The following is a 10,970-nucleotide window of genomic DNA, read 5'->3' as shown; positions in this document are numbered from 1 at the left end:
GTAGAAGCCGCTGAGAAACAGAACCAGAAGTGGTACCAAACACCCCAACAAACCGATGCATATAAATGACAAGCGGGACAGAACACCAATGCTTCACCGAAGGCGCACTGACTATGTTACCTAGCAGGGTGACAAAACGTTTGCAACCAAACCCACCTGCTCAGCGAGCATGTCTACAACCTCAAAATGCCTTCCAATTGCAAAAAGTGAAAATAATTCTATGGACTAATATTTCACACATTAAATACATAAATAGACTTTGTAAAAAATTGAAGGAATTGTAGATGGTTTTGATTTCTGTAGAGTAATAGAGGTCTGCAACTCAAAAAAGTCCTTTGATACATGGAGTCTGTGCGGATCAAAAACCAGCACTTAACCATTCTAATTTCATTTTCCAGCATTCTATTCCCATTTTCTGTCTACAGTTTTATAAATCTTAAATTGCTTGTTTTCTTTTCAGTTACTAGGTTTTGTTTAGTATATCCTGTGCTTGTTCATGTAAGCTTTATTTCCGAATGATAGGCAAACTTTTACTTGCTAAGATGCAAATGCCGTGTCGAGTTTGAATATAGGAAAATGAGAAACAAAAGCACTCTGTGAAAGGTCTGACAGTGACAGAAAGTAGTTATGTATCTATCTACGTTAAAAACCATTTCAAAATGATTATAGAACCTCATTCTCTGGAACAGCAGACGTTGCCTATATGGACCTTAACAAGGCCTTCGACAAGGTTCCGCATGGTAGACTGGCTAATAAGGTTAGATCATATGGGATCCAGGGCGACCTAGCCAATTGGATACAAAATTGGCTTGATGGTAGGAGACAGGGTGCTGGTGTAGAGGGTTGTTCAAATTGGAGTCTATGACCAGCAGGGTGCCCAAGGATCGATGCTAGGTCTACTGTTTGTCATTTATATTAATAGCATGGAATATATGGGGCATAGTTAATAAGTTTGCAGATGACACCAAAATTGGTGGTATAGTGGACAGTGAAGAAGGTTATGAGAGTACAACGACATCTTGATCAGATGGGCCAGTGGGCCAAGGAGTGGCAGATAGAGTTTAATTTAGGTAAATGTGAAGTATTGCATTTTGGCAGGACTTGTACAGTTAATGGTAGGGCCCTAAGGAGTGTTGTCAAACAGGAACCAATTGGTGATGATTCATGGTGCCTTGAAAGTAGCATCACAGGTAGAGAGTGCAGTGATAAAGGCATTTGGCACACTTGCCTTCATCGGTTCGAGTGTTGAGTACAGTAGTTGGGCATCATGTTACAGCTATTCAAGACATTGATAAAGCCACATTTGGAGTACTGTGTACAGTTCTGGTCACCTTGCTGTATGAAGAATGTTGCTAAACTGGATTAGGTGTGCAAAAGATTTTCAAAGATGTTAGCAAGAATGAAAGTTTTGAGTTACAAGTAGAGGCTGGATAGGCTGGGACTTTTTTCCTTGGAGTGTTGGAGGCTGAGGGGTGACTTTATAAAGGTTTTATAAAATCATGAGGGACATAGATAAGGTGAATTGCCAAGGTCTTTTTCCCAGGGTCAGTGAGTCCAAAACCAGAAGGTACTGGTCGAGCCTCCATCTGCTGCCTAACCGGGCCTGCTCCCAGTGCCACAGGTGGTGATCCAGAGGTCCCCCTTGTCTTTCAATCTATTCGCTCTCCCTGCTGCCACGCCTGGCCTCCTCTCTGGCGCTACAGGTGACCGAGCGACCCCAACTACCCTATCATCCACTCGCATCTAACCCCCTTGCTCTTCCGCGCTAGCCTTGGTCACACCCCGGCTTTCAGGCAAACCGTGTCCCTGGCCTGGGACAGAGCTAGGCTCAGTTTAAGAATCTGCTCCTGGCAGGGACTGTCCTGTCATTCTGATACCCTTCACTGCAGGCTACCTCGTAGGCTGCCTGAATGTCTGTTAGATTCTCCTCCTGCACTTTAACTTGCTTCCCTAGATGGCTATTCTCCTTTTAGGGCCTGTTCACTAGCCTTGGCTTCTGTGACCTGACGCTGCAGGTAATCTAGCTGGTTTCTGTACCTTTCCTCTGTTTGCTGCCTCTCTTGCTCTAGGTCTGCGTGCAGCATTTCTCCTGCCCTAGTCCTCATGCTAGAGCCTTCCTCTACCTCTGTTAACTCTGCCTTCAGTTCCTTGACTTTCTTATCCAGTACGCAGACCTGTCACTGAAGGCAGAGGAGCCAGATTGCCTTCTCTGGAGAATGCTTATGCTCTTTGCTGTCAGTCCACTGGACTGCTGCTTTCCCTGGACACTTAGCTTGCAAGAGATCGAGGATGCATTACATTGATATATTTACTCTTTTGAACATGTAGGAGGAAATCCTCTCCTCTACCACAGACTTTGCTTCTGAAACATCCTCTGTTACATCACATTCCTTATGCCAGTGTCTTACCGCTGTCACCATTCTGTAGGGTTTTGATTTGCAATCAGTAATTTGCTGATTTTTAGGTGGTTCGAATCACCTCCAGATCCCTGGTTCTAGACACTGGACTTATCTAGAGAATATGAAATGAAGAAGGTGGTAGACAAGTGTTTCAGGGCAAAAGAATCTCTGCATTTATTTACAATACAAAAAGGTAAGAAATAGAGGTAAATGCAATAAACAGTGAAATTAACGCTATCAATTATACAGAGGACAGTAGTTGAATACACTATTAAATTCCACACAGATTATACACTATTAGAGCTAAATTAACAGTTTCAATCACACCAACTAATCAGGCTTCCAACCCTTAGGGTCACCACCGGCCTTCCCCTCCCTGCTAGCTAGGTCGGAAACTTTGAGGTCTCAGGGGTTTAAGCTCACCACTGGAGAAAATACAATTTAGATGTACAGCTGGCAGTTCCCGCTTACAGTACCTGGTGCCTGATCGAAGACCTCAGACTGTGTAGGCCTTCAGTCTGGGTTGAGTCCTTTGACGCATTAGGATGCGTATTGGATCTATCAGGTAAGTACTTGATTTTCCTTACTTTCTAGTGGTCTTGCGGGTCAGTTTTCATCTCAGGATGTGTCAGAGGCCTTGTGGTTTCAGTTGATTCAGTGTTTTTTGGAGGTTGTTAGTTCTTGGGTCTGCTGATCGCAGTTGGTTGCCATTGATTTCCCTGGTTCTTAACAAGGCTGTGTTGATATTTTTCGGAATTGCTGTCAGGATCTTCTTTCTGGAGATAGCTCTTGGAAATAGCTGCTGGTATTAGTTTTTGGAACTCTTCTGGGGATCGCTGCCAGGGAACAGCTGCTTCAGGTGAGATCAAGCCTGCAGTTCTACTGATTGTGGGCCCCTTATCTTCATGCCAAATCTGTGCATACCATTTTGTTTCTGGTGATCCCTTTAAGGTCAGTTGGCTTCCTGGTGGTTAAGAGTATGTGTGAATGTATTTTAATTGAAGTTGAATGTCCAGTATCTGTGTAGGCCCCTTACAGTCTCTGCTGGGTAACCTGAGGTGTAAAAGTTAGTTCCGGCCCATAGTGTTAGGTTTGGTTGATTGCCGTCTTAGTGTGAAGGTGTAAATTGGAATTCAAGGCTGAACAATAGTCCCAGACTGAAATCATTCTGTGTCTGTGTGTATTTGTTGCAGCCTGAGCTCAGAATTTTGTCCAGAATTTTAGATGTTAGTCAAGTCCAGGGTCTTGTCCAGTATTTTAGATAAGAGGGATTTTTAATCAATCCTACTGTGCAGGTACAATTACAGCACTTAAAAGACATTTGGACACATGCTTGGAAAGGAAATGTTTAGAGGGAAATGGACCAAATGCAGGCAAATGAGACTAGTTCAGTTTAGGAAACCTGGTCAGCATGGACGAGTTAGGCTGAAGGGTCTGTTTCCATGCAGTATGACTCTGACTCTGACTCTGTGACTAAGAGTTATGTGTTCTTTCGAAGCCCAAAAAATATTTTCTAACACAGACATTAATGAGCATTCCATTTGATGCCACCTCATGAAGAATATAATGGTTCACCACTGACATTTGATGAGCTAATAATATTTAGATTGACTCCTCTTTTAACTTCTGTAATTATGATGTCTAATATACACCCCTCTGAAGCAGCTTGCATATAGAATCCCTACAGCGTGGAAACAGGCCCTTCGGCCCAACAAGTCCACAACAAACCTCAGAGCATCCCAGCCAGACCCGTCCCCCTATAACCCACCTAATCTACACCTCCCTGAACACTACGGGCAATTTAGCATGGCCAATCCACCTAACCTGCACATCTTTGGACTGTGGGAGGAAACCGGAGCACCTGGAGGAAACCCACGCAGACACTAGGAGAATGTGCAAACTCCACTCAGACAGTCGTCCAAGGGTGGAATCGAACCCTGGCGCTGTGAGGTAGTTGTGCTAACCACTGTACTACCGTGCTGCCCGTATACTGAACAACAAATTGTTGGATTACACCAAATGTCCTTTAGTTTGAATATTTCAATTGTCTCAAGAAACATTCTGTTGAATTTTAATGAAAAAAGATTCAGATAATTGAATGTAACTTGTTTCTTAAACAAAGCCTAATCCTTTAGGCTAACAGAAACTTCACAAAATTTTGACACTGCTGTTCTGGCTATGTTAGTTACAAAAAGAATTCCTGTTGTATACCATGACCTGAACATTAATATTTCAGTAATAAAATGTCAAAAAGAATTTCTTTAAGGTCAATTATCTTCAATTAAAACAGTTAGAAAGTGCTTTATTAAATATTTTACTTTGGTACCCTACCTTCTCCACTTTCTACTTTTTTTTACTTTGCATGTCATTTCTAGTAATAACTGCTATGTTTTGTTTACATCTTTTGAAGTCTCAAACCTTCCTTGTTTCTTTGAGCCCTGGATAATAGACAAGAGAAAGTCAACTTCAGAATTTCCTTTCTGCTACCATTTTAATAAATTTGTCAATTTCTCAGCCCATAACTGCTCTGAAGCAGATTTGCTTCAGTATTCCTAGTTAATGAGCTGATGGGTTAATTGTCTGTATATTTCCTATCAACACACATTTTAGTTATGGAAGTGGTTTAAAGTATTGAATTTAGAAAGTGATCTTGTTTTGATGGTTGGCCAAAAGGTTCCTGCCTTCATGTGTACAAATACTTTGTAAAGGTTTTGTATCACTTAGTTTCCCTGAAATATAGATAGCTTTTTTCCCAACATGGGAAAGCTACATGGGGTGAAAAATATTGGCTGCATTATATTCTTTGAAAAAAAACAGACCTGCAAGCAAAAACGTTTTCAAACGCATTTCTCCCAGAAGAGAATTTGAGTCTTCGATTGATCTTATAATAGCTGTTTAGGAATTTAGAATGTATTTAGATACTGTTTTTCTTAATTGCACTTAAGTCAATGATAATTTTTCAAAAGCTGTACTTATCTGTAATTATACAGTGAGCAAAAAAAAATCAGTAAATAGAATTAAAGTTATTGTTGGTGTAACTTGGTAGATTAGTTCATGATATATGTTGACAACTCTGTTTATTAATCATTCACTGTTCGACAACTTTTAGCAGCTGACTTTTCTAACAATAGTTAACTTCTGCTGTAAGCACCTTTATTAAATTCACAGCAACAAACATGCTTCATTGTAGATTCATAGACTGTACAATCTTTTGCTACATTTTCCCAGATTCTTGAATAAAAGTAGGATTACTTATCATCACATAAGATCATCCTTCAACGTTTTCTTCTACCATATTTCTTTCTTATCAGCTAGCTGCCTGTGGAATGCACCTTAGTGATGCCCTTAACTTGAGATAGTGGCAGCACTTGCAGTCAGTATAGCTATGTCTTTAAACCAGAGTTCTAATCATTAATGTCCCTGGAGGGTAGGAGGTTGAGAGGTGACCTTAAAAAAAGTTTATAAAATCATGAAGAGTATAGATAGGGCTAATGTAGGCTTCTTTTCCCTAGGCTGGGGGATTTCAAGACTATGGAGCACATTTTTAAGGTGAGAGGAGAGAATTTTTTTAAAGATGGACAAATTCTTTACACAGTGGTTCACATAAGGAATGAATTTTCTGAGAAAGTGGTGGATGTGGGCACAATTACAACGTTTAAAAAACATTTGGATAAGTATATGAATAGGAAAGGTTTGGAGGGATATGTGCCAGGAGTAGGCAGGTGGGATTAGTTTAGGTTGGGAATATGTTCAGCAAGGACTGTTTAGACTGAAGGGTCTGTTTCTATGTCGTATCACACTATGACTGTCATGCTTTGGTACTTGTCATCTTGGTTTATGAATTTTCTTCTGAGGTTACTACTAATATGGAATTTTATCCTATTTTCATAGATTCCATAGCCCTGGTGACAAGTGCAATTTCTATTTGCCAACATCTGTGTGCAAAATAAATATTGCTAAAGGGTTGTATCTGATACTGTATAAAACTCTAGTTAGGCCACAGATGGAGGACTATGTGCATTTCTAGGCATCTCATTACAAGAAAGATGTGATTGCCCCGGAGAGGGCGCAAAGCAAATTTACCAGAATGTTTGCTTGACTGGAGGGTTTGAGATATGAGGAAAGATTGTGGTTGTTCTCCTTAGAGCAGCAAAGGCTGAGAGAGGACCTGAGAGGTGGATAGGAAATTCAGAGGCATAGGAGGATAGTACTTCCATTAGTAGAGAGTTCACTTACCAGGGGGCATAGATATAACGGGTAGATGCTGAGAGGAGAGTTGAGAACTTGTTTTTGAGGGCAGTCAGGGTCTGCAGCTTACTTCCTAAAAGGGTGATTGAGTTAGAAGTATCCTGTAACATTTAAGCAATGTTTAGATATTCACTTGCATTGCCACAGTCTTCAGGGCTGTGGGCCAAAACTAGAAAATGCATTATTGTAGCCAGTTTTGTTTTTGTTTTGTTGACTGGCATGGACATGACTGGCCCAGTGGCAGCCTCCTGTGCTATAAACCTGTCAGTCTATGCAGTGATCAGTTTCAAAACAAGTGGTGATGACATCTCTATTTTATATTCATTCATAGGATGTGAGCATTGCTGACTGAGCCAGCATTTATTGTCTATCAGATGTCCTTGAGAAGGTGCTGATGCATTGCCGCCTTGAATCCTTGGATTAAACCACTACCAGTTGTTTTAATGACAGAACAGCCTTATGGTCCATTATGATTGTAACGACATCTTTATTATTTATTTTGTACAGTTTCATATTTAGTTTTGTTTTTATATATTTAATTAACCTTGTCACTAGTTGCTATATTCTGTTGAACTTAAGAATAGAGTAAACCATTGTCACTTAACCAGATACACACTAAATAACTTGTTGAAAATTGAAAAAGTTTAGGGAAAGCGAAACCAATGGAAACCCATGTCCCACTTGCTATTTGTGTGACTTGGTTTGTTGGTATATGGGATCCAGCTCTACATATTTGTTAATGGAGTTCCGGTTTGAGTGCCAGGCCTCTCGGAATTCTCATGCATGTCTTTGCTTGGCTTGTCCTAGTGTGACCCAGTCGAATTGGTGTCCCTCTTTGTCCATGTGTGTTGAAACAGGTGATAGTCATGGATTCATGAACACCAACTAGCTACCAAGAAACATGACTGACTGTTACTCACTTCAATACCAACAACTAAGAAACAAATCCAGAAGTGATGCAACCCACCCCACAAATCAAGACACATAAAGAGCAAGCGGGACAGAATGCCACCTCACTGGAGGTGCACTGATGATGTTACCTAATGAAAAATTTGCAAACAAACTTATCAGCTCGGCAAGCAAGTCAACAACTGCATCAACAGCCCAAGCTACAAATCTTCTCAAAAATCTTGAATTCAGTGAAACACCAGGAGACTTCCTTGTTTTTATTCAAATATTGATTTTTGGGTAATTTAATATAATCCGCATCATTCATCAGATCTGAAGCCAGGACATAGTTTAACCCTTCTTTGCATTGCAACTGGAATATTAGCTAGATTATGAACTCAAACTCGAACCTCATTAACTACCGACAAGGGTGCTGTATGAATTTTGCTGCCCTCAGAAATTTGTCATCATCCTCAACTTGATCTGTGAGAGTATGCGAGTTATAGTTCTCATCAAAGGGATGATCATCAATGGGCCACCACTTAATTCTATCTTGTGAAAATTGGGACAAAGAATAACCATGCTCTCTCAGGACCAGAGATCAGTCTGAGACTGGTACAGTTGGGAAAAGATGTAAGTCAAACATATAGGGCAGTCAGGAACAACAAGAATGTGGTAGGACTGACAAATTAAACTGCATTTATTTCGAAGCTAGAGACCCAACAGGTAAGGCAGATGAACTTCGGGCATGGTTAGGAACATGGGACTGGGATAGTATAACAATTACAGAAACGTGAGGCTGAGGGATGGACAGGACTGGTAGCTTAATATTCCAGGGTAGAGATGCTACAGGAAGGATCGAAAGGGTGGGGCAAGAGAGAAAGGGGAAGGGTGTTTTTGATTAGGGATAACATTACAGTTGCATTTAGTGGGGATAACTTCCCTGGTCTTATACCCAGCAATGTTATTTGGGTGGAACTGAGAAATAAGAAAGGGATAATCACCTTATTGGTATTGTACTATAGACCCCCAAATAGTCAATGAGAACTTGAAAAACAAATTTGTAAGGAGATCTCAATTATCTGTAAGAATGATAGGGTAGTTATAGTAGGGGATTTTAACTTCCCAAACATAGACTGTGACTGCCGTAGTGTTTAGGGCTTGGATGGAGACGAATTGAAGTGTGTCCAAGAAAATTTTTCTGATTCATTATGTGGATGTACCTACTAGAGAAGGTGCAAAACGTCACTTTACTCTTGGGAAATAAGGAGGGGCAGGTGACTGGGGTGTCAGTAGGGGAGCACTTTGGGGCCAGTGCTCATAATTCTGTTAGTTTTAAAATAGTGATGGAAAAGGATAGACAGGATCTAAAAGTTAACATTCTAAATTGGAGGAAGGCCAATTTTAACGGAATTAGGCAAGAACTTTAAAAAGTTGATTGGGGGGCCGATGATCGCAGGTAAAGGACTGACTGGAAAATGGGAAACCTTCAAAAATGAGGTAACAAGAATCCAGAGACAGTGTATTCCTGTTAATGTGAAGGGCAAGGCTCGTAGATGTAGGGAATACTGGATGACTAGAGAGATTGAGGTTTTGGTCAAGAATAAGAAGGAAGCATATGTCTGGTATAGACCGCAGGGATCAAGTGAATTTCTAGAAGACTATAAAAGCAGCAGGACTATGCTTAAGAGGGAAATCAGGAGGGCAGAAAGGGAACATGAGGTAGATTTGGCAAATATTTAATGAAAATCCAAAGGGACTCTGCAAATACACGAAGGACAAAACAGTAACTAGGGAGAGAATAGGGCCCATTAAAGATCAGCAAGGCCATCAATGTGTGGTACCGCAGAAGATGAGGGAGATATTAAATGAGTATTTTGCATCAGTGTTTACTGTATGGTGGAGAAGAGTGTGGAAAATAGAGAATGTGGGAAATAAATAGCGACATTGTGAAAAAGGTCCATATTATAGGGGAGGAGGTGCTGCATGTTTTAATGCATAAAGGTGGATAAATTCCCAGGACCTGATCGTGTGTACCCTGGAACTCTGCGGGAAGCTAGGGAAGTGATCGCTGGGCCCCTTCCTGAGATATTTGTATCATCAATAGCATTAGGTGAGCTGCTGGAAGACTAAAGGTTGGCTAACACGGTGCTACTATTTAAGAAAGGTGGTGAGGAAAAGCCAGGGAACTATAGACCAGTAAGCCTGACATCGGTGGTGGACAAGTTGTTGGAGGGGATCGTGAGGGACAGGATTTACATGTATTTGGAAAGGCAAGGACTGACTACGGATGATCAATATGGCTTTGTGTGTGGGAAATCATATCTCACGAATTTGATTGAATTGTCCTGAAGAAGTAACAAAGAGAATTCAAGAGGGCAGAGTGATGGACATGATCTACATGAACTTCACTAAGGCATTCAAAAAGGTTCCTCATGGTAGACTGGTTAGCAAGGTTAGATCTCACAGCATAGACGGAGAACTAGTTATTTGGCTGCAGAACTGGCTCGAAGGTAGAAGACGGCAGTGGTGGAGGGTTGCTTTTAGGACTCTAGGCCTGTGACCAGTGTTGTGCCACAAGAATCAGTTCTGGGTCCATAACTTCTTGTGACTTTATATAAATAATTAGGATGTGAACATAGGAGGTATGGCTATAAATTTGCAGATGACACCAAAATTGGAGGTATAGTGGATGGCAAAGAATGTTACCTCAGAATACAACAGGATTTTGATCAGATAGGCCAATGGGCTGAGGAGTGGCAGATGGAGTTTAATTTGGATAAATGTGAGGTGCTGCATTTTGGAAAGGCCAATCAGGGCAGGACTTATACACTTAACGGTAAGGTCTTGTGGAGTGTTGCTGAAGAAAGATCTTGAAAGTAGAGTCGCAGTTGGATAGATAGGATAGTGAAGAAGGCATTTGGTATGCTCGCGTTTGCTCAGTGCATTGAGTGTAGGAGTTGGGAGATGATGTTGCAGCTGTACAGGACATTGGTTAGGCCACTATTAGAATACTGTGTGCAATTCTGATCTCCCTACTATAGGAAGGATCTTGCGAAACTTGAAGGGGTTCAGAAAAGATTTACAAGGATGTTGCCAGGGTTGGAGGGTTTGGGCTAAAGGGAGAGGCTGAATAGACTGGGGCTAGTTTCCCTGGAATGTCAGAGACTGAGTGGTGACCATATAGCAATTTATAAAATCTTGAGGGTATGGATAGGGTAACTAGACAAGGTCTTTTCCCCAGGGTGGGTGAGTCCAAAACTGGAGGGCATAGGTTTAAGGTGAGAGGGAAAAGATTCAGAAGGGACCTAAGGCCGACTTTTTCATGCAGCGTGGTGTGAGTATGGAATGAGCTGCCAGAGGAAGTGGTGGAGGCTGGTTCAATTACAACATCTTTCTTAAAAGGCATCTGGATGGGTATATGAATAGGAAGTG

The sequence above is a fragment of the Rhincodon typus genome, chromosome 2, assembly GCF_021869965.1.
Source record: "Rhincodon typus isolate 14 chromosome 2, sRhiTyp1.1, whole genome shotgun sequence".
Classification (NCBI taxonomy): domain Eukaryota; kingdom Metazoa; phylum Chordata; class Chondrichthyes; order Orectolobiformes; family Rhincodontidae; genus Rhincodon; species Rhincodon typus.
The sequence above is the reverse complement of the archived record's forward strand: the minus strand, read 5'-3'. Positions refer to the sequence as shown.